At 50.1% G+C, this 27,816-nt stretch overlaps 2 long non-coding RNA genes across 5 annotated transcripts; one reads left to right on the top strand and one right to left on the bottom strand.

Annotated features, from left to right (window-relative positions):
• Positions 1-20: 20 nt before the first annotated feature.
• On the bottom strand, positions 21-3,377 carry LOC125964064 (uncharacterized). Its single transcript, XR_007476661.1, has 2 exons — positions 2,759-3,377; positions 21-2,551 (listed from the first exon to the last, which is right to left on the bottom strand). It is a non-coding gene; the product is annotated as an uncharacterized LOC125964064 (long non-coding RNA).
• Positions 3,186-27,816, top strand: LOC117195722 (uncharacterized). Of its 4 annotated transcripts, none has more exons than XR_007476659.1 (4): positions 3,186-3,250; positions 14,042-15,727; positions 19,844-19,958; positions 21,624-21,958. It is a non-coding gene; the product is annotated as an uncharacterized LOC117195722 (long non-coding RNA). The 4 variants fall into 4 exon arrangements; XR_007476657.1 differs by lacking the exon at positions 3,186-3,250 and having other exon boundaries at positions 4,198-14,121; positions 15,629-15,727; XR_007476656.1 differs by lacking the exons at positions 3,186-3,250; positions 21,624-21,958 and adding an exon at positions 27,628-27,816 and having other exon boundaries at positions 4,196-15,727.

The raw sequence follows: 27,816 nt of genomic DNA, 5'->3' as shown, positions 1-27,816 counted from the left end.
TGAAGAACCAACACAGCCAAAAATAAATAAATTTATAAAAAAGCACATACAGCAGATATTCACTACTATATATAAAATAAACAGCAAGGACCTACTGTATGGCACAGGAAACTATATTCATATCTTGTAATAACCTATAATGGAAAAGAATTTGAAAAAGAATATATATCTAGGGACTTCCCTGGCGGTCCAGTGGTTAAGACTTCGTCTTCCAATTCAGGGGATGTGGGTTCGATCCCTGGTTGGGGAGCTAAGATCCCACATGCCTCAGGGCCAAAAAACCCCCCATAAAACAGAAGAAATATTGTAACAAATTCAATAAAGACTTAAAAAAAAAAAGGTGCATCTATCTATGTCTATATATATCTCTGAATCACTTTGCTGTACACCTGAAACAAACACAACATGGTAAATCAACTATACTTCAATTTAAAAAAAGTTGTTTGTTTTGAAAAAAATAATAAAAGCACATACAGCAATACAAGTACATGTATATGTATGGGAAAGTGTGTACAGACACTGTGCTAAGCCCAGAGAGCTGGAAGAATGGTTCCTCATCCAGTAGCTCAGTGTGAACGAGAGCTCCCCTCCCAGCTTGAGTCTGGTCTAATGCTAATGATTTGACAGGGCTGATTCTTCCTGCTTTCAGGCCCCCACACTCACACTCCCACCTCACCTGTGGTTCCTGCCTCAGGCCCTGGGTCCATCTCTGTCTATACTCACCCTTAGGTAGGCTTATTCAGTCTTAAGGCCCTAACTGCTACCTCTATGCTGACTCCCAAATTTTGCTCTCCATCCTGGACCTCCCCCCAACCTCCAGACTTGTCTGGCCAAGTCCTCTCTCTCTGTCTCCCCTTGAGGCTCTAAGGTATTCCAAACCTAGCAGGACCTAAAGAGGATTCTTGCTGCTTCCTGCCAGCCTTTCACCGGAGGAGGAATCTTCCTTGACTTCCCTTTTCTCCTTCCTTCATACCCCGTCCAGTCGCAGGTGCTGTCAACTTGACTATCCATCCCACTCCAAGCTTTTCCCCATCCTCATGGCTCCCACCTTGCTGTGAGCTGCCTTCACCTCTCACCTGGGTGAGGGCAGTGGCTTCCTCCCTGCCCTTGACGCCCACAGTCTATTCTATGCAGCAGCTGCACTGATCTTATAAAAATGCAAACGGGATCATTTCACTATCCCAGCTTTCCTCTGCTTCATCTACACTGGCCTCCTTTTTGCTTGGAGAACAGGACAGGTGTGTTCCAACCCCAGGACCTTTGCGCCTGCTGTTCCTTCTGCCTGCAATGCTCTTCTCCCAGACATCCACAAGTCCATCCTCACTTTCTGCTGAAATGTCACCTCCCTGGGGAGGCCTTCTTTGGCTACCTGATCTAAAATAGCACCCCACTCTGCTACCTACCCCTTTACCCTGTTCAGCCTTCTTTAGAGCACTGCTCACCTCCTGAAAGGATATATTTAAGTTCTATTTAGCATCCATGGCCCCATATAAATGTCAATTCCATGAATGCCCAGCCCAGTCCTGAGTAAGTGAATGAGGTTGGCTGGGGTAAGCAGGTGCTAAATGCTTAATATTTATTATCTCATTAATCAGTGGCTTCCCATGGCTCTTAGAATTGAATTTCCCAAACTTCAGACAGTCGAGGGTCAGGATTTTTGTCATATCTGCTTAACAACAGTACTATTATTTAAGTAATATATATTTTAAACTTAACCCACTTGTCAATCACTCACCATACTCAGAAGGTAACAGTGTATAAAAGTTACAATGAAAATGAAACACTGTCGTAAGACCCTGCTGAAACAGTAGCCAATGTTAGGTTCCAGACAGCTTCCTTTGTTACAAAGGAAGATTAGAAAGGTTAAAGACACATTATTGCCAAAGACAATCCTTAGACTAGCTGAAAAGGGAGAGACTCTGAGGGATTCGTTACATTATTTAAATAACATTGAATCACTTTGCCCACTGTCCCAGAGTTAGGGAAATTCTGCTTCTGGAAGAGGGACAAAACCCCTACGACTGTCTGAAAGACTGCTTCATCTGTGCCCAGCCCATCTCTGGCTAATCTTGCATCATTCTCTGGCCACACTGATCTGCTTTTTGTTCCTTATATTTCCACACTCTTTCCAGCCACAGGGCCTTTGTATATGCTATTATCTGCTAAGAGTCTTTTCTCTTCCCTATTTACCTAGTTAAGTCAGCTTAGCTCAAGGGCAAATCATCAGGGAACTTACCTTTCTGCCCTCCGTTTTAGCCTAAGATCCCTATATTTATTGCTGTTCTGATCAGGAACTACTTTGTAGTAGTAATAGTAGTGGTAGTGGTAGTGGTGGTAGCAGTAGTATTTATCACAACTGCAATGTTACATTTCTTTCTGGGTCTGTCTCCTCTTCTAGCTTGTGGCCTCCATCAGGGCAGAGATGAATCTAGTAGATGCTTACTAAGTGTTTTTTGTGAGTGAATAATGCATTTGCTACTTTCCTTTGAGGTCCGTCCTTTTAATGTCCACTTTTCACAGACTGGGAAACCGAGGTCCAGAGAGGATTGTCCTGCAGGAGAGCAAATACGGGACAGGTCTAGTGGTGTTCCCGCCCCCCCACCATCCAGATATTCGCTCACCACGCCCACCCCCACCCCCGCCTCCTCCACTGTGTGGGACCCAAGGAACAGATGCCCCAGTTCGGACTCCGCTGAGCTGCGAAAGGGCCGGTCCACAGGTCGAGACCAGCCCAGAAGCGGCTCCCAGACCGGCTTACCCGGTTCCAGGAACCTGAGAGACGTCCACCCGCCCGCGGCGGTAAAACGCAGGCCTCGTCCAGATTGCTAGTGGCGCGGGGCGGGGACTTGATTTAGGCTGGGAAATTTAAGTCCGAGGCTGGGCTCTCTGGGTGGGTAACGTAGCCAGGGCGCGGGGCGGGGTTATCTGGGTGTCAATCACAGACGGGGGCGGGATATGCAAATTTACCCGCTTTGCACTCCTTTCTGGGCCCCGCCCCCGCGCGCTGCACCGAGCTAAGTACTTCCTAGAGCTCCAGGTGTTGGTCTGTGACCCCGGCTCCGCCCCCTCGCCCCCAAACTGGTCCCTTCCGGATTCCGCCCAGACCTTCGGCGCTTGCCTCCCCCTCCCGCCCCAGGGCGCCCTGCGGTTGTAGGGGCGGGGTTTAGGTGCGGGGCGGGGTTTAGGCGCCGAGCAGGAAGGCAGAGGTCGAGCAGGGGGTTCCTGGGGCTGGGCGTCGGCTCGGAATCAGGTAAATGGCATAGAAAAGCTGAAGGGAAATGGGGGTTGCCAGAGTTTGAGGCTCACGCTACCCGCCCTTGGCGTGGGGGCTACTGAAACCCTCCCCCCATGTATGTTTAGGGGAGCCCAGAACCCCACACCGGTGTCTAGGGGAACCCAGAACCTCCACAGCAGTGTGTAGTGGAGCTCAGATCCGCACACCTGTGTTCGGGGGAGCCCAGACCTTCCCCACCTGTGTCCGGGACTGCTCTCACTAGGGTATTTCATATCTGTTTTCTGAGGCTCAGCCTAGAGGGGTGTTTTGCCCACCTGTGTCCGGGGAGCTAAGGTCACCCCAAATTTGTGTCCAGGAGAGCTGAGCCTAGGGCCTAAGGCCCTCCACCTTATGTCCAGGCCCGAACCCTCTCCAAGGCCAGCTTCCTGCCTGCCTCTTTCTTGCAGCCCCTCTTAGCAGAAATTCCCCTGAGTCCCTACCTCGCCGCCCCTCCCTGCCCTTTTAGTTCTCGCTGCCTTCCAGCCTCCTGGCCCAATCGGCTTCAGATCAGCGCCCCCTCCCCAGCACATTGTTGACTCTCACTTAAGAAGTTATCTCAGCGTTCAGTCTCGCCACCCTCCCTCCTGTACCTAGGTAGCTACCCGGGGGCCCCCTGGGGTCCTGCCTTCTCCGCCCACCCCCACTGGCACCAATTAATTTCCCCCTCAACCTGTCCACTCACATCTGGTTGCCAGCTGCTCACCCTCACCCTGCTTGCCCCCCAGGGTCTCCCAGGGAATTGCTCGCAGCTCTCTGCCTCCTTTGGCCCCCCAAATCCAGGCCACCCCGCCAAAGCACAGCGCCCACTGCCCAGCCCCCCGCAATCCGAGTCTGCTAATCAGAAAAAGCCGGCGGTTAGTGCCTGCAAGAGAGATCTGAAATCAGAAGGAGGAGGGGTGCGGTGTGAAACTTTCTAACCCAGAGATGCTGGGGGTGGGAGGGGTGGGGGGCAAATGGGTGGAGGGAGGCAGAAGCTTAAGTTGTACTTAAAGAATTGAGATCAAAGCCTTCCGGCTTCCAGATGGGGACTGTGGGGGAGGGCTGCACCATCCCCCCGCCAGGGGCGGATGAGGCTGAGCCCCCCTTCCTCGGAAACCCCCCGAGACTCTGCGGTGACAGCTGTGCCCCAGCCCGCGCCCGGCGGGTTTCCTTTTCCTGTGCTGGCTCTCCTGACTGGCTGGCCTGCAGTATGGCGACACCGGCCCGGCCCTTTTGAAGGAGCTCCCTGGAGGGTCTTCCTGGACGAGGGGGAGGGGGCCAGCTGGAGAACAATGGGCTTCTGTGGCTGCAGGACGCCAGGCACTTCCTGTTAACTCTTCACTCGGGGCCCAGCTGCAGAGGGGGGAGCAAGGCGAGGGGAATGACAAAACCAGCAAATGCACAGCTTTTTCTCTTGTTCCACGACTTGTTTGTGAAAGTACCTGGAAATGGTGAGATGAATGCAGACCTTGTCCTCCTCAATGGAGTCACAGGGCCTGTTTCTTTTCCCCTCTGTTGCTGAGGGTTGTACCATCAGGGGACGGGGCATGGCTAGAAATCCCGGGATATCTGGGGCTGGGCTGGGCTGGGCCGGGCAGGGGACTCAGGTGTCCCAGGTGAGTCCAAAGTACAGCTATGTTTGCCAAGCACGGTTGTTCTAACTGCCCTGCCGGGCGAACTGGAGGTTGCGCTCCCCCGAGCCATTCCCTTGGTAGTCTGGGCCTCAGTTTCCCTCAGTTTGGGAAGTTCTCCCAAGGGATTGACCAGAGCACAGGGTGGTCCTAGGGGGCCAGGGTGAGCTGAGCGGGGAGTCTTGGAAATGCTCTGCTCTTCCTTGGAGCCCTGGAAAGACATGTTGGGGAATTAGCCGCTGTGTTAGTTGAGGCTTCATGCAAAGTCCTGGGTGTTTACAGAGCTAACCTGAGAAGCACCCTCAGAAGATTCTGTGAGCCTCTGAAGGGCCCCTGAAGACTCAGCATTCAACCCCAGGGGCTGCCGGTTAGAGACCAGATCACATGCCCTGTTCTTAGAAGAGACAGTGTGTATTTATAGTTACTGCCCGCCAGGTGCTTTGCTGGGCTCATTCTGCATATTCACTTAGTTAACCCCTGCCCAAGCCTGGGTCAGAATTAAAGTAGGCACTTTCACTAGCACCATTTTACGGATGAGGGAGTTGAGGCACAGAGAAAACGTGTCTACTAAAACAAAGCCCATTGTTTTTCTTTCTCTCCTGGATTTGGGGGCAGAGGATGGGGTGGGTGGGTAGCGATCTTTCTCCAGACCAGTGGACTTTTGCTTGTGTATACCCAGCACCTTATCATAGATAAGGAAAGAGAGCTCAGGGTGGTGAGATCCATGGTCCAGGTCCTCTGGCCACCACCGGGCGTCCTTTTCTCTCGTGCATCCTGGGCTAGCCACCCACTAGCTTCGCCCACCAGCTTCCTCCTTCAGCATTTGCAGACCCACTTGCTGGGTGATTCTGTACTGTCTTTTCTTCTGTTTCTTCTGGTGAAAACATCCCCAGAGGCCAATCTGTGCGTGCTCAGCCCAGGGGCTTGATGAGGACAAAGTTGGGTTTGGGTTTTAGTTTTTGTTGCTTTTTGTTTTGGGTGAGCAAATCCAAACCGCCCACACTGCTAGACTAGAAAGGCTGCTGCTGGGCCCCCTTGCAGGTGTCTGGAACAAGAAATGGCTCACTGCTTCACCCTTTAGACCCGGGGGTGGGGCGAGGGAAGGCCGGGAGGGCCATCAGAGGCCACCTGCCATGTTAGGGGTGTGTTAGAGGCCGCAGGAGTCTGGGCCTCAGCCCATGGGCCCCAGGCCAGCCCACTGCCAACCAGCCTCCACCTGAGTACCGCCCCCCCCACCCCGCCTCCACCGCCACTCCGCTCCCCTGCTGTGGCCCGCCCTTCCGGAATGAAACTTGTCCTGGCTTGGAGCCACCAGGAAGGCCAAAGCAAGCCTGCAATTACTGCTGGGGCCCTGCCGGCTGCGGCTTGGAGGCTCAGCATGGGGCGGGGGTGGAGCTCCTCCCCGTCGGGCCGTGTGCCTGGAGTGGTGGTTCAAGTCTGCAGCTTCTACCCCCAGGTAGTCCCCTGCTGGCTTCTGGCTACCCAGGGATATTGTCTTGTAAACAGATACTCGGATTTTCAAAGTACTCTCCTGTTGTTTGGGACAAGGCATTACCTTCTGAGAGGGGTGGGTATGAAACCAGTTCCTTTTTTTTTTTTTCCATGCCCTGGGGCTTGCTGGATCCTAGTTCCCCGACCAGGGATCGAACCCGTGCCCCCTGCAGTGGAAGCACGGAGTCCTAACCACTGGCCTGCCAGGGAATTCCCTCTGAGGGAGAAACTGAGGCTGTGAGAAGGGGCTTACCCCAGGATCTCCAGAACCTTCCTTTTAGGAAGGGGGGCTTCCCCTCTCCTGGCTTTGTGTCTCTGGCTGCTGCTGCTGCGGAGATGAGGCTACGGAGGAGGGAATGTGCAAGAGAGGGCCTCTGGGGACTGCAGTCAGCGGGCACTAATGTGTCTGTCTCTGCAGCCTGGGCGTCCTTCTGTCTCCCGTGACCCCCCTCCCTTATCCCCAGGCTTGTCCCTTTTTCTCACGACTTTCTGGACATCTGTGGGCGGTGCATACTTGTTGCCCAATCTCCCAGTGATTCCACTGTGACTAAAGCCAGCTCTGTCCCTGGAGGCTGGAACCAGGGTGCACCCCCAGGGCCACATGTCCCAAGCTTGGACCTGGGTTTCTGGTCAGACTGGGCGAGTGGGCAGGCAGGCTGGGTCTTCTCGGCTCTGGGAAATTCTCTGCCCACCCTCTGAATGGCCCAGGTTCCCTCTGATTGTCCTGGATTACCCTAGTGTACCTGTCCCTGCTCTTGGTGAATCTCCCTCCTTGCAGCTACCCTATATGTTCTAGAAAGCTAGGGAAGGATCCTCAGAACCATCGTCCTGCCAGCCACCCACCAGATGGGCCAGGTCTCAGGCATGCTCCCTGCTCTGTGCTCAAGGCCAGCATGATTCTTCCCCCAAACCTTCTCTAATTCATATCGCAACAGAGCCCGTCCTGTCCCGTTGCCATGGCATCTGTGGTACCCAGAAGCCAGATGGTCTTATGTTCCCTAATGCCCCTTCCAGGCTCAGGCACTTCTGAGCTCTGTGAGAGTTTACTCTGTACCCCTAAATCCCCCCCACCACACCGAGGCTGTGTGCCCCAGTAGTCTCCCCCCATGACTCTGAGACAGGCAGTGATAGCACTTGTCTGAATTTCGGATTTGAACTGGGGTCTGTGGGAGCCTTGGAGCCTAAGGTCTTAAGAATGACAATCATCATAGCAGCTGTTGCTTCCTAGTGAGGCACTTTACCTATGGAGTCCTCACCGCAAAGATTTATTACCTTATCCTCATTTCACATTGTTGAAACTGAGGCCCAGGGGGGCTGGATAGCTTGCCTGCTCTATATAGTCTTTACAGCGAAAAAGTGCCAGTTTCTTGCCCCCCCCCCCCCCCCCGCCGGTACGCGGGCCTCTCACTGTTGTGGCCTCTCCCGCTGCGGAGCACAGGCTCCGGATGCGCAGGCTCAGCGGCCATGGCTCACGGGCCCAGCCGCTCTGCGGCATGTGGGATCTTCCCAGACCGGGGCACGAACCCGTGTCCCCTGCATCGGCAGGCGGACTCTCAACCACTGCGCCACCAGGGAAGCCCAGTGCCAGTTTCTTGACTCTTGACATTTGGGGCTGGATCGTTCTCTGTTGGGGGTGGGAGCTCTGCCTTGTGCATCTCAGGATGTTGAGCTGCAGTCCTGGCCTCCATCCACTAGTGTTACCTGAAAACTGGGATCACCTCTAGGAGGGTGTCAAGGTAAAGATTGGGAGAAGGAAGGATTTATTATTTGCAGCAGGTAAGGAGAATACCAGAGATCTTTCCTAAAGCAGTGTCTGTCTGAACAGCAAAACTGGGGAAGTTTTAAGTAAGGGTACGTGTATATTTAGGAAGGGGCTTGAGCAGAAGAGAATTCAACATAGAATTGGGGCAGAGGTAGATGGAGTCCAAGCTTTACTTGATTGAAGTCAGAAGGGTCAACAACATCATTCTATCCTCCACCTGGGTTGGGGCCTTAGTTTCTGCAGAACTCAAAGACCTGTATCAGATTGTTATGTATATCCCTTCAGGAGGAGCTAGATCTCTATTTTATTGCTGAAATATTGTTTCTTGACTACTTTTCCTGTGTTCCCGCATTCCCTCGCTTCCCTTAAGGTCACTGATTACTGAGACCCGTTCAAGGGCAAGCGTGGTGGCCAGGCTTAGATCACAAAGTGGCTTAGGCCAGAAATGGCTTCACTTATGTCAAGAAAGCCATGTCTGGTTCTCTTTCTTTGGGGACCCCCTACCCTATCTACTTACACTAGGTATCAGAGCGCCTCTTCCTACAGTCATGGCAACAAATAATGTCCCCAGATGTGGCTTTAATTTGGTGTGGGGTGTGGGGCAGCCTCACCACCTGCCTTTGACTGCCCTGACTCTCCACATAGGTGCCCGCCTGAAAAATGTGTGTGTGTGTGTGTGTGTGTGTGTGTGTGTGTGTGTGTGTGTGTCTTTTCCCCAAAACAGGCATGGAGTTCTGGGGATGGAGGTGATTGGTAGGTTCTGGCATCTTAGGGAGGGGTCAGTGGGGCTGTCATTCTAGGCCATGTCCCCTTTTCCTGGTGGGAGGCGTGCAGGTTCCCCAGGCCCTGGCAGGTGGAGACAGGCAGCCCTTTTCTTCCTTCCTGGTTCCCAGGGGTGGGTGATAGTGGCAGAGGCAACCCAGGAGCCAGAGGGTATGGGGAGCCACGACCTGGCCTCCGGATTTACTGGGCGGGTGCCCGGGTGTGTGCTCTGAGACACAAGGGCCCTTGTGGGTGTGGAGGAAAAACCAGAGGCTAAAGTAGGTCTCCCCCACCTGCCTGCCTGCCACCCTTACATCCCACCCAGCCCTGGCTCCAGGCCAGCAACTGCCAGGATAGTGACTCACAGAGCTGCAGAGCCCAGGAGAGAAACAATGCAGGGTGGGGTGTCCCCCTCATCCTCAACCTTCCCAGCATCCCCGTTAAGACCAGGACCCTTGAGGGCTCTGCATTTTACTCTCCCTGCGTGACACTGCCATCCCCCTTCCCCGCCCCCCACCAGTGGGATTTTTTTTTTTTCTCGGCACCGCGCTACAGCAGGAAGACAGAAATGAGCGTGGGGCATGGAATGTCTGAGGTTGCAATGTATTTAGGCCAGGATGAGAGAGTGTGTGTGCTGGGGAGCGGTCCATAAAAACTAACCACCCTATAGTTTGGGCTGCTCTCACCTTTCGAAACAGACCCCATTCTGTCTATGGGTTGTGTATCTCTCTCAATAAATCTTACCTGTCACTTTGCCTCTTGCTGAACTCCTTCTGCGATGAGATGTAAAGAGTAAGTCCTGAGACCAGGTGTGCTATTTCAATTAAAAGACAGTGGGGCGCTTCCCCGGTGGCGCAGTGGTTGAGAGTCCGCCTGCCGATGCAGGGGACACGGGTTCGTGCCCCAGTCCGGGAAGATCCCACATGCCGCGGAGCGGCTGGGCCCGTGAGCCATGGCCGCTGAGCCTGCGCGTCCGGAGCCTGTGCTCCGCAGCGGGAGAGGCCACAGCAGTGAGAGGCCCGTGTACCGCCAAAAAAAAAAAAAAAAAAAGACAGTGGGTTTGAGTGTCAGCCTGTGGGTTCAAGTCCCAGTCTGAGTTTTGGCTGAGTTCGAGTCTCATCTGAGGTGCGATTGGGTTCGAGTCCCAGTCTGAGTTGTGCGGTTTCACGATAAGGGATAGAGTGGAGTTGTGACAGAGACCCACCCCCCTCCCAACCCGGACATATTTCCTGACCTGCCTCTTGCTTGCTGGTATCTGGATTGTACAGGTGGGGGCCTTTCCATCAGGGTCGGGGAGACAGGCAATATTTGATACTCAAGTGCACTGGTAAGCTCAGAAAAAAGAAAATACAATGGGGTTACAAGAGAAGGAGAGAGTGCTGGGGGGAGAGCGGAGTGGTGGCCAATTTAGAAAGATGGTCAGTGGCACAGTTGAATGTTCTTCCCATCCCAGGCCTGGAAGGGAGGTCTGTGTGTGTTGCTGCAAAGACCCCCTCATCTGATCTCTGCCAACCTGTTCCTCCTGGGCAGCCGACGGCCCCGGGAGTGCTTAGGGGATTTCTGGCTTCTGACTGTGGCCATGATGAAGTGACCTGGTGTCCCAGGGGTCAGGGCAGTGTCTCAGGGCAGTTTAACTTGGGGATTTGGAAGGTGCTTGATGTGGAGGGGGGAAGAGAAGAGGGAAGCTGTCCCCAGCTGTCACCTGCCACCCTGCTTATAGCCACTCTGTGCTGACGGCCAGATGCAAGTCAGTGCCAGACTCCTATACATTTCCTTTTTTTTTTTTTTTGGATAATAACTTGGACTTTATTAAAATTAATGCTGGGGGAAAGGCAGTGTTAAGAGAAAAAAGACCAGCTACAGATTAGGAGAAAATGTTTGCAAAACAAGCATTTGATAAGTGACTGATATCCAAAACATACAAAACCAGAACGAAACAACACAAAACCAAAACCAAAACAGAAAAACCCTCTTAAAACTCCACAATGTAAAACAACAGTAAGATACCACTACACATGTATTAGAATGGCCAAAACTGGGAACGCTGACAGCATGGAATGCTGGTGAGGATGCAGAGCAAGAGGAATTCTCGTTCACTGAGTCCTGTACATTTCTCCCTGACCCTTTCCACATAAGCTTGTCAAAGGGCTCATCCTGCCCTGTCTGCTTCCTCTGCCCCTTTCTCCTGGGTTACTCCCACCCTGGCATTTGTAGTGTGGGCCAGGCAGGGAGTGGGCCTTGCAGGATGGTGGACACACATGACCTAGGGCACGTTGTGGGGGGATGTTGCCTCTACCCTACAGGCTGGCCTCACCTTCTGGGCAGCTGTCTCGGGGGAACCCCAGCACCCTGTTCCTTCTGTTCGTTAAAGCTGGACTTTGAAGGTTGAGACCTTTCCAGAAAACCACTTGGGTCCCTAGAGTTCAGGAAGGAGGAGCCTACATTCCTCTCCATTTTTCTGGGCTCACCTGACCACCATCCCATCCCAGCTGCTGCATTTAAGGCCATCACCCTAGCCAGTCAACTTCTCTGTTAACAAAAACTGCAGTGCTCCCAGGAAAGTTTCATCTAAATATTGATTCATTGCTTCATTCCACACACCTCTAATGAGCTCATCCTGCAAACCATCAAAGACTGGGTGCAGAATTGGCCCGCCACTGGGATGTCTTTGCTGTATCGTTAAGTAAAAAAGCAAGTCGTCATCCCCCAAATAATTGAAAACATTCATACAAATCCTTTTACACACATGTTCATAGCAGCACTGTTTACCATCGCCAAAAGGTGGAAACAATTGTCCATCAATGGATGAAGGGATGAACAAAAAGTGGTCCATCCATATGATGGAATATTTTATTCAGCCTTAAAAAGAATGAAGCACTGATACATGCTACAACATGGACGAACCTCAGAAACATTAAGCTCAGTGAAAGAAAAGGTCACGTATCGTATGACTTTGTTTTATATGAAATTTATGGAATAGGCAAATCCAGAGACAGAAAGTAGATGAGTGGTTGCCAGGAGCTGGGAAGAGGGGATAAGGAGTGACTGCATAATGTACATGAGGTCTCCTTGTGGGGTGATGAAAATATTATGGAACTGGATAAGATGGTTGCAAAACATTGTGAATGTACATGGACCCCAGTGTTGATAGCAGCACTATTCACGATAGCCAAGACATGGAAACAACCTAAATGTCCATCCACAGATGAATGAACAAAGAAGATGTGGTACATATATACAATGGAATATTACTCAGCCATAAAAAAAGAATGAAATAATGCCATTTGCAGCAACATGGATGGACCTAGAGATTATCATACTAAGTGAAGTAAGTCAGACAGAGAAAGACAAATACCGTATAATATTACTTATATATGGAATCTAAAATATGACACAAATGACCGTATCTACAAAACAGAAACAGACAGACACAGAGAACAGACTTGTGGTTGCCAAGGGGGATGGGGGTGTGGAGGAGGGATGGATTGGGAGTTTGGGATTAGCAGATGCAAACTATTATATATAAAATGGATAAACAACAAGGTCCTACTATATAGCACAGGGAACTATATGCAATATCCTGTGGTAAACCGTAATGGAAAAGAATATGAAAAAGAATGTGTGTATATATATATATATATATATAACTGAATCACTTTGCTGTACAGCAGAAATTAACACAACATTGTAAATCAACTATACTTCAAAAAAATGTGAATGTACTAAATGCCACCAAATCGTAGAGTTTATTACTTTTTAAAAAAAATTTATTTATTTTTGGCTGCGTTGGGTCTTCATTGCTGCGTGTGGGCTTTCTCTAGTTGCAGCGAGCTGGGGCTACTCTTCACTGCGGTGTGCGGGCTTCTCATTGTGGTGACTTATCTTGTTGCGGAGCACAGGCCCTAGAGCGCAGACTCAGTAGTTGTGGCGCCCGGGCTTAGTTGCTCCGTGGCATGGGGGATCTTTCTGGACCAGGGATCACACCTGTGTCCCCTGCATTGGCAGGCGGATTCTTAACCACTGCGCCACCAAGGAAGTCCCTGTACAGTTTAGAATGATGGTTACTGGTTGGGAATTCTCTGGAAGTCAAAAAAAAAAAAAAAGAAATAAAGAAGGAAAGAAGGAAAGAAAGAAAGGAAGTGGTTCCTAGTTAATTTTATGTTCTGTGAATTTTACCTCAACTTAAAAAAAAAAACAAGCAAGTCACCAAAGGTAAGTATTGCATGCTTCTGCTTTGTCTTTAAATAAAAGGACTTACAAGGGTGTGGGGTGGGAGGCAGTGCCGTCCAGGAGTGAAGGAAAGAGACTGCCCAGTATCAATCCCCTTCTCCTACCAGTCCTCAAGGCTTTGCGCCTCCCAGCCAAGTCTGCACAAGTGGATGTGGCCTCCGGTCTGTGGGAAGGGTGGCTGCTTTGTGCCTGCCCATTGGAGGGGCTCAGGAACAGTGAACTCTCAGGATGGTGGTGAGAACAGAGTCCCAATATAGACCAGATGGCTAACAGTGGTCACCCAGGCAGGAAGGCACTGGGTGGCCACATTGTTCATGAGCCCATTGGGTCAACACAGGGGTGGCTGGGGAAGGAGGCCAGTTGTTATCCACAGACTCCTATCCATTTGATTATTAAAATCCTCTTCTGCTAAGGCCACCCTTCAGTGAATGTCTTAGTCTGTTCAGGCTTCTATAACAGACATACCATAGACTGGGTGGCTTATAAGCAACAGGTATTTATTTCTCACAGTTTTGAAGGCTGGAAGTCCAAGATCAAGGTGCTGGCAGATGTGGTGTCTGGTGAGAGCTAACTTCCTGGTTCATAGATGGCATCTTCTTGCTGTGTCCTCACATGGCAGAAGGGACCAGGGAGCTCTCCGGGGTCTCTTTATAAGGACACTGAATCTCATTCAGGAGGGACCCACCCTCATGATCTAATTCCCTTCCAAAGACCCCACCTTCTAATACCATCACCTTGGGGGGTAGGATTTGAACATATGAATTTGTTTGGGGGGGGACACAAACAATCAGAACATAGCAGTGAGCATTGACATGGGATACCTCACACTTATTGCCCATTCAGAGAAGCCTGTTTGCAGATCTCTTCCCCAGACTTCTTCATCATGAATTTTCCAATCATCTTCTTTTCAAGTCCCTGATCCTCCAGCCAAACCACTGGCTCCAGCCTCCGAATCAGCATAAGATCACACATCTGGCCATTTCTCCTTCCAGGTAAAATGAACAACAAAACCTGGTGCCCTGCTCACAGTTCTGCCCACTGGGATCCCCTTCACTACTGTCCTTCAGGGGTGTCCCAGAGAGGGGCTATAGTGCTGCAGCTGTTCAGTTTCAGGGGGTGTCTGCAGATCATGCAGAACCATCTGTAAACCAGGCCTGAATTTTCTTTCCCTTAACTGATGGTAGGGACCTCCCCAGGAAGCCATAGGTGCAGCATGAGAGAGAGCAGGTAGCAGGGCTCTGTACCATGTGACCTTTTGCTTAAACAGTGCAGTTTTATATTACCCCTATAATAATTTTTGAAAACCTGCATACTCACTACTGTGGTCTGACTGTTTGTGTCTCCCCCCACCCCCAATGTGTATGTTGAAATCCTACCCCCCAAGGTGATGGTATTAGGAGGTGGGGCCTTTGGAAGGGAATTAGGTCATGAGGGTGGGTCCCTCATGAATAGGATTAGTGCCCTTATAAAGATAACCAAGACTCCCTGATATACACTATTAGAAGCGACAGATGTGGGGCAAGAGATTGTGCTAGAACCATCCACAGCATGGTGGCTAAATGCAGTCTGCTGTCTGTTTCTGTACAGCCTGTGAGTTAAGAATGGCCTTTTCTTTTCCTTCCTTCCTCCCTCCCTCCCTCTTCCTTCCTTCCTTCCTTTCTCTTTCTTTCTTTCTTATTTCTTTTTCTTTCTTTCTTTTTCTTTCTTTCTTTCTTTCTTTCTTTCTTTCTTTCTTTCTTTCTTTCTTTTTGTCTCTTTTCCTTCCTCCCTCCCTCCCTCCCTCCCTTCCTTCCTTCCTTCCTTCCTTCCTTCCTTCCTTCCTTCATTTTTGACCATGCCTCACGGCATGCAATATCTTACTTCCCTGACCAGGGATTGAGCCCATGCCCCCTGCAGTGGAAGCATGGAGTCTTAACCACTGGACCGCCAGGGAAGTCCCCAGGCCTTTTCATTTATAAATGGCTGGAAAAAATTTTCACGACTTGAAAATTATCTGCAATTCAAATTTTAATGTCCAAGGGATTGGGGGGATAGAACAGATGTTGTTGAAGGGCATAAACTTGCAATGAGTAGTAAATAAGTCCTAGAGTTCCACAGATGCACAGAAGAGTAAATATAGACAACAGTCTTGTATTATAATCATCAGACTTGCTAAGAGACTAGCAATTTAATTATTCCCACCACTAAAAAGAAATAATGATGTAACATCATAGAGGTGCTAATTATGGATACAATGGCAATCATATTATAATATCTAAATCAGTTACAATATATAAATGTGTCAAGTGTTGGACACCTTAAATTTACACAGTGTTATATGGCAAATATATTTCAATTAAAGTCAGAGTTCATAAATAAAGTTTTATTGACACACAGCTGTGCTCATTCATTTACCTACTATCTGGGGCTGCTTTTACACTACGAGGCAGAGTTGAGTCATTGCAACAGAGACTGCCTGGCCCTCAGAGCAGAAAATATTTCCTGTCTGGCCCTTTCCAGATGTTTGCAGACCCCTGCTCTGAGGAGCCTAAGACCTGAATGTTACCTGATGCTGACTCGGGGCTTCCTGGGATGTTTCCTGGTTGGCACAGCAAAGAGGTGGGTGGGAGTTGGAGTTGGAGGGGAGTGAGGACACGCAGAAGACTCTGATGATTAACACTGGGGAGGGGACGATGAGGATTCCCCCCGGGGGGGAGGGGACACTTGAGCCTTCAAGGTGGAGTGGGATTGAGCACTGAGATGGGCAGGCTGGTGGGGGCACAGCAGGAGCAAAGACAGGAAGGCCAGACCTGTCTCAAGTAATGGCCTCACCCTGGGCTGATGGATGGGATAGAACCATCCCATTAACCACCCGCCATCTAACCAGTCACAGGGTCCCATCTCCTGTCTCCGTGTTTCTCCCTTCCCTCTGTTTTTCCCTGCCCCGCCCTGGTGCCATCATCTGTCATTGCCTTGGGTTCCGAGATGTGCCCCACCTCCCTTCCCTGGTCTCCCTGCCCCAATCATCTCTTTTCTCAGCGTAGCCAGTGAACTTTCCTTTCCTTTCCTTTTTTTTTTTTTTTTAATTGAGGCAAAATAAATAACATAAAATACACTTTTTTTTTCTTTTTGGCTTGCGCCACGTGGCTTGCAAGATCTTTTTTTTTTTTTTTTTGCGGTACGCGGGCCTTACTGTTGTGACCCCTCCCGTTGCGGAGCACAGGCTCCGGCCGCGCAGGCTCAGAGGCCAAGGCTCACGGGCTCAGCTGCTCCGCGGAATGTGGGATCTTCCCGGACCGGGGCACGAACCCGTGTCCCCTGCATCGGCAGGCGGACTCTCAACCACTGCGCCACCAGGGAAGCCATTGCAAGATCTTAATTCCCTGACCAGATATTGAACTCAGGCCCCCAGCAGTGAAAGTACCAAGTCCTAACCACTGGCCTGTCAGGGGATTCCAAAGCATTTTATTATTTATTTATCTATTTATATTTTTATTTTTTGGCCATGCTGCGCAGCTTGCAGGATCTTAGTTCCCTCGACTAGGGATATTATTTTTCCTCCACCAGGGATTGAACCCGAGCCCTCCACAGTGAAAGCGTGGAGTCCTAACCACCTGACCGCCAGGGAATTCCCCAAACCATTTTAAAGTGTACAATTCCCTGGCATTTAGGACGTTCACAATGTTGTGCAATTATCACCACCATCCATCTCCAGAACATTTCCATCACCTCAAGAAACACTGTACCCATTAGCCGCCATACCCATTCCACCTCCCCTAGCCCATGGCAACCACCAATCGTTGTTTTCTGTTTCTATGCATTTCCCTCTTCTGGACACTTCATATCAATGGAATCATACACTATGTAGTCTTTTGTGTCTAGTGTCTTCCAGTTAGTTTGTTTTTGAGATTCATCCACGTTGTAGTATGTATCAAAACTTTGATCATTTTCTGAATGAACACTCGATTGTATGGATATACCACAATTTGTTTATCCATTCATTTGCTGATGGACATGTGGGTTGTTTTCACCTTAACCCATGACATAAATACACCTAACATAAATTTTACCATTTTGATAATTTTTTAAACTTTTTAAAATTGTGGTAAAATATACATAAGATTTACCATTTTAACCGTTTTTAAGTTAAAGTTTAGTGGTTTTACATACATTTACATATTGTCACCCAACCATCACCGCCATCCATCTCTGGAACTTTTTCATCATTCCAAACTGAAACTCTGTCCCTGGGAATTCCCTGGTGGTCCAGTGGTTAAGACTCCATGCTTCCACTGCAAGGGGCACGGGTTCAATCCCTGGTTGGGGAACTAAGATCCTGCAAGCCGTGAAATGCTGCCAAACAAACAAAAAACCCCAACCAACCAACCAACAAACAACAACAAACAAACAAAAAAACCCAAACCAGGGCTTCCCTGGTGGCACAGTGGTTGAGACTCCGCCTGCCGATGCAGGGGACACGGGTTCTTGCCCCGGTCCGGGAAGATCCCACATGCCGCGGAGCGGCTGCGCCCGTGAGCCATGGCCGCTGAGCCTGCGTGTCCGGAGCCTGTGCTCCACAACGGGAGAGGCCACAACAGTGAGAGGCCCGCATAGCACACACACACAAAAAAACCCAAAAAAAACCCCAAACCAAACTCTGTCCCCATTAAACAATAACTCCTCACTCCCCTCACGCCAGCACCTGGTAACCACCGTTCTTTCTGTCTCTAAGTCAGTGAGTTTTTACAAATGGAAGTCTGAGCACGCCAGCTCTCCTGAGCCTTCAGAGGCTCTCTTCTGTTCTCAGAATAAAGACCAAGTAGTCCCAAGGAGGATGTACATGGGACCTTGGTCTTCTCAATTTGCTCCTACTCAGAACTTCTTTCCCTGCATGGAATGTCCCCACCCCTCCCCCTTCTCCCACTAGACCCTTGTCCTTCAGGCCATGTGTATATTTTCCCTTCCCCTTCTGAGGAAGGTCAGCCTCTCTGCAGTGCTCTGGGCTGTTCCTTCACAGCACACATCCCAGTTGTCATTCATTATTTCCCTGCTTTTTCTTTTTGGTTTGTCGATGTAGTTTTGTCAATGTGCCCTTTGCCTCCTCCATCTGACTGGGAGTCCGTGAGGATGTGACAGTGCCCATCTTACTCTCCACCGTGCATTCTCAGCTCCTGACCTGCGCCTGGCACCTAACCGGTGCCCTATGTACAGTTGAAGGACTGGCAGAAAGTCCCCGCAAGGGAGGGGGGGATAGGCTGTGGCAGGAGGTGGACATCTCGAGCTCCGGATGGTGTGGGGAGCTTGGGCTGCAGGTGGGCTGCATGAGCAGAGAGCCCAGGGAAAGGGGGGCGCTGGCTGGGTGGGGGCTGCAGTTACCCTGATGGAGGAGGGAGGGTCTGCCCGTGTGGAGCAGTGGGTGTGGAGAGCTGGGCGACTGGGCACAAGTGCAAGCTGGAAGCGTGATCAGGTTGAGGTGAGGCTGAGGGACAGATGAATGATGCTGTTGCATGGGTGGCTGTCCTGCATGCACATTCAGAGCCTGGGGAGGCCAGCCTGGGGCTGGAGCCCTGCTAAGGGCTGGCAGCCTGTGTCCCACAGTGTCCATGTGTCCCCTCACCCCCCCACCCCACCCAGGTACGCTCCTGGAGCGGGCTTGACCTGCCTCAGCTGGAGGCATCTGCACAATCTGCAATTTCCAGCACCCAGTTCCGGCCAAGGAGAGGGACCTTTATAAAGTCAGACTTGGCTTTCCCCCAACTGGCTGGCCTCCTTATCCCTGATTCTAAATGCCAGCTTGTCACAGTGTGTCTGCACGCAAGCAGGAGCCTTCATCTCTAGGGGCGGTGGTTGGGGGGATGTTTGCTGTGCTAGGGGCAGCATGGGGGTGGTATCTCTTAACAAGCTGGTGGCCATTTCCCACCCTTCCACCCGCCCCATGGTTCTTTTTATAGCTCACATTTACAGAAAGCCTAAACATCTGAGCCTGGGCCTCGTGACAGCAGGCTGTTTGAGGCTGCAAGGGAAGGGGCGAGAAGGCAGAGAGGCGGGGGTGTCTGAGCCCAGCGTGGAGGACGGCTGGCTGGGTCAGGGGCGGCTGCTGGCTTCCTTCCATCAGCCCCAGAGTCTCAGATGGTGCTGAGCTATATTTAAAGGCTGCTTTCTCTGCCTCCACTGATGAATGAGTCAGAAGGAGGGCTGGTGTGGCCCCAAGGCTTGGCCGGGTCCACCCTGAGAAGCTGGGAGCAAACTCCTCAAGAAATAATCCTGTAGCAGCCCCAGCAGGGTCCCTACTGACCTGGCATCTCCTTGCTCAGGCCACCCTCCCCATCCCTGCCCCAGCTGTGCACCAGGTGAGAAGCCCAATGAATGACCCCTGACTTAGGGGTACCCACAGGCAGCTGAGGACCAGTGATGGCTCCCTGGGCTTATGCAGTGGCCTCTGTAGCCAGGTAACTCCTGCAGGATTCCCAAGGCATCCTCTTCCTCTGGAAGTGCACTGTTACGTTTTCTTGCTTTTATAGCATCACCATGTGCCACTGTGGTTGGCACTGCATGCACACACAGTGCCAGGTAGCCCCGAGGGGCCTGCACACACATGTCCTCCTTACCTTACTCCTATTTTATTGATTAGAAGGCTGAGTCCAGGGTTGGGATGTATCTTAGTCCATCTGGGTTGCTATAACAAAATGCCATAGACCAGAAGGCTTATAAACAACAGACATTTATTCTTTACAGTTCTGGAGGCTGGAACATCCAAGACCAAGGTGCCATCAGGTCTGGTGTCCAGTGAGGGCTTCGTGGTTCACAGATGGTGTCATTTTGCTGTGTCCTCACATGGCAGAAAGGGCAAGTGAGTGCTCTGGGTTTCCTTTGATAAGGGCACTAATACCACTCATGAGGGCTCCACCCTCATGAGCTGATCACCCCAAAGGCCCCACCTCTTAATACCATCACATTTTCTTTTTAAATTGGAGTATAGTTGCTTTACAATATTGTGTTAATTTATACTGTACAGCAAAGTGAAGCTATACGTATACATATATCCCCTCTTTTTTGGATTTCCTTCTCATTTAGGTCATCACAGAGCATTGAGTAGAGTTCTCTGTGCTATACAGTAGGTTCTCATTAGTTATCTATTTTATACATAGTATCAATAGTGTATATATGTCAATCCCAATCTCCCAATTCATCCCACCCCCCCTTCCCCCTTGGTATCCATACATTTGTTCTCTATGTCTGTGTCTATATTTCTGCTTTGTAAATAAGATCATCTATACCAATTTTTTCAGATTCCACATATATGCCTTAGTATATGATGTTTGTTTTTCTCTTTCTGACTTAATTCACTCTGATGACAGTCTCTAGGTCCATCTATGTCTCTACAAATGACCCAATTTTGTTCCTTTTTATGTCTGAGTAATATTCCATTGTATATATGTACTGCATCTTCTTTATCCATTCCTCTGTTGCTTCCATGTCCTGGCTATTGTAAATAGTGCTGCAATGAACATTGGGGTGCATGTGTCTTTTTGAATTATGCTTTTCTCTGGGTGTATGCCCAGTAGCGGGATTGCTGGGTCATATGGTAGTTCTATTTTTAGTTTTTTAAAAATACTGTTTTCCATAGTGGCTATATCAATTTACATTCCTACCAGCAATGCATGAGGGTTCCCTTTTCTCCACACTCTCTCCAGCATTTATTGTTTGTAGATTTTTTGATGATGGCCATTCTGACTGTTGTGAGGGGATACCTCATTTTTGATTTGCATTTCTCTAATAATTAGTGATGTTGAGCATCTTTTCATGTGTTTGTTGGCCATCTGTATGTCTTCTTTGGAGAAATGTCTTTTAGGTCTTCTGCCCATTTTTTGATTGGGCTGTTTGTTATTTTGATATTAAGCTGCACGAGCTGTTTATATATTTTGGAGATTAATCCTTTGTCAGTTGCTTCATCCACCCTCATGACCTGATCACCCCAAAGGCCCCACCTCCTAATACCATCACATTGATAGTTAGGGCTTCAACATATGAATTTTGTGGGAGCACAAACATTCAGACCATAGCAGCATGTGTGTGTATGTGTGTAGGTGGCAGAGAAGGGATTGGAGGATGGTCTGTCCAACCCTACTATGCAGATATCACCTACTTACCCCAGTGCTGAGGCCCACAGATGAGTGAGATCCTGCACTTGGACACTAGTGGGCAGCGGTGGGGGTGACCCCCCCTTCCCCTGCCAGGCACAACAGAGCTGGAGAATGATGCCAGGAGCGTGAGATAGACCTGTGCTGTCCAGGATGGTCGCCATGAGCCACACGTGGCTATTGAGTGCTTGAAAAGGTGCTGATCTGAATGGAGATGTGCTCTGAGTGAAAAACACATGCTGGGTTTCAAAAACTCAGCACGAAAAAACAATGTAAAAGATCACAATAATATTCATATTGGTTACATGTTGAAATGATTATATTTTGGCTATGTTGTATTATTAAATAAACATATCACTCAAAATAATTTCCAGGACTTCCCTGGTGGCACAGTGGTTAAGTATCGCCTGCCAATGAAGGGGGCACGGGTTCGAGCCCTGGTCCGGAAAGATCCCACATGCCGTGGAGCAACTTATCCCATGTACCACAACTACTGAGCCTGCGCTCTAGAGACCGTGAGCCACAACTGCCAAGCCCACGTGCCACAACTACTGGAGGTCGCGTGCCTAGAGCCTGTGCTCTGCAACAAGAGAAGCCACCGCAATAAGAAGCCCACGAACCGCAATGAAGAGCAGCCCCCACTCGCCACAAGTAGAGAAAGCCCGTGCGCAGCAGCAAAGACCCAACGCAGCCAAAAATAAATAAATTAAAAAAATAATAATAAATAAAAAAACAAGGAATGGAGTTGTGACACATGTTATGACATGGGTGAACCTTGAAAACATTATGCGGAGTGAAAGAAACCAGATTGAAAGGTCACAGATTGTGTAATCCCATTTATGTGAAATGCCCAGAAGAGGCAAATCCACAGAGACAGAAAGTAGATTAGTGGTGGCCGGGGGCTGAGGAAGGGAGACTGGAGAGTGACTGCTAATGGGGATGGACTTTATCTTGGGGTGATAAAAATATATTGAAATTAGCTAGAGGTGGTGGTTGCACAACATTGTGAAGGTACTAAATGCTGAAGAATTGTCCACTTGAAAGTGTTAATTTTATGTTATGTGAATCTCGAATCTCTCCGCAATTTTAAAAAAACTAAAAAACTTCACTTGTTCCATTTTTACTTCCTTTAATGTGGTGACTAGAAAACCCAAGTGTGACTCATTTTAAATTGCCGTTGGACATGGCTGGTCTAGATCACTGTGCCTTCAGGGGGATCAAATCACACCTGTACTCTCTGCTCAGGGGGTGAAAACCCCCAGGACCACTGCTGACCTGGAGCAGGGCAGGGAAGAGATATAGTCCTGGGGGCTGAGGAGAGGGGGAAGGGAGCTGTGACTGTCCATCCCTGTCCACCAGGGGACTTTTGATGTATTTTTCAGATAGTGAGGCAGCATGACCTTGCTCTCCCTGGCTGGCCAGAGGAATGGAGGACTGAGGTTGGTGCAATACTCTGAACCACTTTGAACTTTTGACACCTGAAGTTCAGAGACCTGGAGACTGTTCCTGTTGCTTGGTGGTTTGGTGGTTTATGCCCCCAGCAGTCCTGGTGGGCAGGGAGGTGTCACCTGGGAGTGGGTTTAGGATGAGATGACAGCAGAACCAGAAAAGAGGGCACAGCATGGAGGAGACAAGAGGTCACTAGGTTCCAACCGGCAGGGGCATGTCATGTCCAGGGCTGACTGGAGGGAAACCAAGTGGATGAGGGTTCAAGGTCTACCCTTTTCCACCCATGTGACCTTGGGCAAAGGATCGAACATTTCTAGACTCTCAACCTTTTATCTGAAAGTGCCTCCCTCATTTCCTCCTATCCAGTCCCTCCTCTCACAACGCTCCCAGAAGCATCTCTTCTGGCTTCCCTCTCCAGTGGGCTCTTCCTGCGAAAAGTGGAGCCAGAAACTTAGCGGCTCACAGGGTCTTCAGCTTCAGCCAGCTTTAGCTGGCTTGGATACTGGGTCCCCCTGAACCATCTGCTCCGTTCTGAGTAGTCGTTAGAAAGTCCTTTCAATAGAGCGCCCTGCCGTTTACTTGCGTGATGTCCCGCAGGTCCTCTTTCTGACCTTGGAGCAGGGAGTAGGGGCGCTCTCACGCTCTCTTCTGGCTCCACTTCCGCGTTCGCGGACACCCCCACCCCCCCGCCCCACTCCTAGTTACAGCGATCACGCGCTCGGCCATTCCCCATCTGGCCTCTAGGTGGCGCTGCCTGCCTGCCTGGTGCACCTTGACTGGTCCAGCCTGTGCAACCTCAGCTCAACCAACGCCCCCTGGGCGCTCCCACGGACCAGGAGCTGGGGACATGTCCTTGAACAAGACCCAGGCCTTGGTTTTGGGGGGAACACAGCCTCATTTGGTTGTCCAGTGGATTGATTATTATTATGTAGTCTTTGATTGACCTGGGAGATCTGGAGATCAGAGAAAGCACTTTTTGCAGGAGAAGGCGTCTGGATGCCTTTAAAAACTGTTTCCTGATTACAAAAGTGATCGTGTGTATTTGTAGAATTAATTAAGTACAGTACCAAAGTCTACACTCCCTCCATTGAGGGCCTTCCCCACCCTCTTCAGAGATAAACAAAACGGTCCACAGCTGGCTGAGCACGTCTCTGGATCATTTTCTACTGAGCAAATGGGGTCTTGGAGGATACTTCCTCGATGGTGAATTCTTTCTCCTGTTTAAGAGCTGGAGCAGGGTGGATGAGGGGGAGGGTGTGGGGAGGAGCTGGGCCTGTGGGGAATTGTCTGGGAGGTGGGGAGGAAGGTGGGAGCTCTGGGCAGCTTGCAGGGCCCGAGGTGGTGGGCCTGATGGGGAGATTGCAGGAGGGCCCGGGCCTCCATTCTCAACAGGGACAGGAGACCCCATGGAAAATGGGTGGCATTTTTGGCAGATGGGGCTATCATGGCAGATCGAGGGCGGGGGTGGGATGATTTTGGTTCTGTGTCCATCCCCTCTACAGACTCTCCTCCAGCCAGCAGCCCACCTCCCCCCCCTTTTTTTTTTTTTGCGGTACGCGGGCCTCTCACTGTTGTGGTCCCTCCCGTTGCGGAGCACAGGCTCCGGACGCACAGGCTCAGCGGCCATGGCTCACGGGCCCAGCCGCTCCGCGGCATGTGGGATCTTCCTGGACCGGGGCACGAACACATGTCCCCTGCATCGGCAGGCGGACTCTCAATGACTGCGCCACCAGGGAAGCCCCATAAGTTTGTTTTCTACATCTGTGACTCAATTTCTGTTTTGTAAAGAGGTTCATTTGTACCAATTAAAAAATTTTATTTATTTATACTTTTGGCTGCATTGGGTCTTCATTGCTGCGCGTGGGCTTTCTCTACTTGCGACGAGCAGGGGCTACTCTTCGTTGCGGTGCGCGGGCTTCTCACTGCGGTAGCTTCTCTTGCTGCGGAGCACGGGCTCTAGGCACCCAGGCTTCATTAGTTGCAGCGTGCAGGCTTCAGTAGTTGCAGCACGCAGACTCAGTAGTTGTGCCTTGTGGGCTCTGGAGCGCATGTTCAGTAGTTGTGGCATATGGGCTCAGTTGCTCTGTGGCATGTGGGATCTTCCTGGACCAGAGCTCGAACCGGTGTCCCCTGCATTGGCAGGCAGATTCTTAACCAGTGTGCCACCAGGGAAGTCCCTGTACCATTGTTTTAGATTCCTCATACAAGTGATATCATATGATATTTGTCTTTCTCTGTCTGACTTACTTTACTCAGTCTGACAATCTCTAGGTCCATCCATGTCGCTGCAAATGGCATTATTTCATTCTTTTTTATGGCTGAGCAATATTCCATTGTATATACCTACCACACCTTCGTTGTCCATTCTTCCGTTGATGGACATTTAGGTTGCTTCCGTATGCTGGCTATTGTAAATAGTGCTGCAATGAACATTGGGGCAGCAGCCCTCTTCTGCTCGTCCTCTGCAGCATCCCCACCAGGCCTTCAGCAGGTGTTTGGCTTAGTCTGTTCAGGTGCTAAGAATATCATGGACTCGTGGCTTATAAACAACATTCATTTACTTCTTGCAGTTCCAGAGGCTAGGAGTCCGAGATCAATTGGATCCAGTGAGAACCCACTTCTTGGTTCATAGATGGCTCTCTTCTCTCTGTGTCTTCGCATGGGGGTCTCTCTGAGGTCTCTTTTATAAGGGCACTAATCCCATTCATGAGGGCTCCACCCTCATGACCTAACCACCTCCCAAAACCCCACCTTTTAATACCATCACATTGGAGATTAGGTTTTAACAGATAACTTTGGGGGGACACAAACGTTCAATCTATAGCATCAGCCAGCATTGACAAGGGAGTGGGTGACTCCTGATCACAGTAATTGTGTACAGGAGACACAGGCTCAGGGTGAAGTCAGCTCCTGTAGGACACACAATGGGTGACAGAGCCAGGGGCCAAACGCTTCCTTGTCTGGCTGTGTCCCACACTTTGTTCATTCACGAGCACCATCTCAGGTTTTCCAAATCTACTTTACTGCTTGTATTACTGTCACTGGTTGAATAGTATCCTTCTGGAATCCATGTCCACCTAGAACCTCAGAATGGGACTGGGATGTTTCCTGACATCGAACGTGTGGGTTTTTTCCCCCATGCTAAACCAATTAATTCTCTGACACTAACTGGATGTCCAACAAATCATTTAGTTCTGCCACTATTTTCCTGGAGCTAACATCACAAGTTAAAGGGCTCAGTCCCACAGAGCACCCTCACTTCAGACACAAGTCCCAAGTCTCGGGCCACCTGTACTTCTGACCCACTGGCTCTAAATCAGGGGTTCCCAAGACCCCCTTCTCAGGTTCGTTAATTTGCTAGCATGGCTCAAAGAACTCAGGAGGGCATTTTTGATGTTTACTGGTTTATCATAAAGAAATGAACAAAAAAAAAAAAAAAAAAAAGAAATGAACAGCCAGATGAAGAGGTTTACAGGGCAAGACCTGGGAGGGTCCTGAGAGCAGAAGCTTCTGTCCCCATGGAGCTGGGCTGTGCCACTCTCTGGGCATGGGGATGCTTTTGCCAACTCAGAAACTCTCCATACGTCTCCAGCCCTGACTCCCCAAACCCTTTTTCCTTTGTTAAAATGTTAGATAAGTCCCTGAGTCTAATTGCTCTCTGAGTTTCACTACTTTTCTGTGAACTTCCATGCATGTAAATATTAATAAAAAGTGTGTACCTTTTCTTCCATGAATCTGTCATTTGTTGGTTTAATTCACAGACCCTAGTCACTGAATCTAAGGAGGTAGAGGAAAAGTTTTGCCTCCTTGACACAGTAGTGGGTCCCCATTTTACAGACAGGACTTGAGGCTCAGGTAGCAATTGGAGGCTGTGGATTGTAGGGAAGGGGCAGTGATTCCTTGAAGCCCCAAGGACACATCTGAAATGGAGTCTGGATTTTTTGGATCTCTATGAAGGGAGCTGCCCAGGGCATTTGTACGGCATGCCTTGCTCTCAGAGTTTCTGTTTCCTTGCCCCTTCTTCAGCCTTCCGTAGGATGCAGCTCAGATCAGGGACCAAAGGGATGTGAGACCACAGCCTAAGCCCCACTCTGCCTCTTTATCCTCTAATCCTCCCACTTTGTGTCTCCTGGGCAACTTACACTCGCTCCAGCCTAAATGTGTGGGCTGTGGACGCCTGGGGTTCAGCCTCCCAGCACTCAGCCAGAGTCTTGCCCTTTGGGTCCAGAGGTGTGGGGGGCTTGGGCAGTGGGTCTCATTCCCTGGTGGACAGGTGGCTGCAGCTTCCCTGGCTCCTGAGGGAATTGCATGCATCTACCTGTTCCTGCATTGCCCCAGCACCCCAGGAAGGGGACCTTTGCCAGAGACCAGCCTTGCCTCGGGCAGGCAGCTGGTCTAGAAGTCTGCGGGGGTTGTGACTGGGCAAGCTGCCTGGTTAGGAAGCTAAAACCCTCTTTAGTTTCTTATTCCACTGGTCTCTTCTTAGGTGCCATTATTATAGGGGGCGCTCTGCCTGTCCTGCCGTTTGGAGTCCCTCAGCCTCCTCTAGCCGAGTTCAGCTCAAGGCTTGGGGTCTGGAGCAAGTCCTTTTGGAACTTTCTTCTTTGATGTAATGGTAATAATGGCCATAGCAAAAAATCGCTTACTATGGGCCAGATATCATTTGTTCTGAGAACAGCAGTTCTCAAAGGGGTCCAGAAACTTGGGGGTTACTGAGACCCTTCCAGGGGGGCCCATCAGGCTGAATTATTTTTTTTTTTGGCTGTGCTCCACGGCATGCGGGATCTTAGTTCCCTGACCAGGGATCAAACCCATGCCCCCTGCAGTGGAAGTGTGGAGTCCTAACCAGTGGACTGCCAGGGAATTCCCATGAACTATTTTTATAATATTAAGATGTCCTTTGCCTCTCTCACTTTCATTCTCTCACAGGTGTATGGTGGAGTTTCCAGGGGAGATTGGCTATTGCAACAGGTGGAATGCAGCATCAGATATGAGAATCCAGCTGCTTTCTGTTCAGTCAACATTAATGGGAAGCAAACATGTAAAACAATGCCTCTCTTTTTATGGCATGTTTTTGTTTTGAATGTGATTATTTTTCATTAAAAATGTTATTCGTTA

The sequence above is a fragment of the Orcinus orca genome, chromosome 3 (assembly GCF_937001465.1).
Source record: "Orcinus orca chromosome 3, mOrcOrc1.1, whole genome shotgun sequence".
In the NCBI taxonomy this organism is placed as follows: Eukaryota; Metazoa; Chordata; class Mammalia; order Artiodactyla; family Delphinidae; genus Orcinus; species Orcinus orca.
Note: the sequence above shows the minus strand (reverse complement) of the source record. Positions and strands in the feature narration are given on the sequence as shown.